The sequence below is a fragment of the Pteropus vampyrus genome, unplaced genomic scaffold (assembly GCF_000151845.1).
Source record: "Pteropus vampyrus isolate Shadow unplaced genomic scaffold, Pvam_2.0 Scaffold246, whole genome shotgun sequence".
In the NCBI taxonomy this organism is placed as follows: domain Eukaryota; kingdom Metazoa; phylum Chordata; class Mammalia; order Chiroptera; family Pteropodidae; genus Pteropus; species Pteropus vampyrus.
The window spans coordinates 856,927-857,435 of record NW_011889027.1 but is presented as its reverse complement, the minus strand read 5'-3'; positions in this window follow the sequence as shown (position 1 = coordinate 857,435).

The window sequence follows — 509 nt, the reverse complement described above, 5'->3', positions numbered from 1 at the left end:
TGGCCGTTGGGCGACCTCTGGCTCTTTCCCGCCCTCTTACACAGAACCATGGCCCCCTCTTGCACTTCACCTGGCGCCCCCCACAGTCCAGAGACGGGGACACGCAGGATGTCACGCTTGGAGAATCTGTGCTGAATGAATGAATGAGTCTACGCACTGCGTCCTGCCGACGGCTGGGGACCGGCACTGGCAGGCTCTTCAGCTCCAGCTGTGTACAGACTCATGTGACAGGAGTCCGGGCCTGGGTCACAGCACCCTGGGGACCACGGCACGTGGACGTGCCTAGAGTAGTCGTCCTATGTCAAGGCCGAGGCAGGCACGGGCACCACAGAACACCTGCAAGGACTCTAAACGGCTGGCAGTGTTTAAATGCCCCCTCGTGCCTTCTCTGCCGCCCCACAGTGCACAACGTGGATGTGAACATGTGTGCTTGCCATGTGTGCACACGTGAACATGCATGCGCACACGCACACCGTGACTTCATGCCTCCTCCAAGGCAAGGGACCACC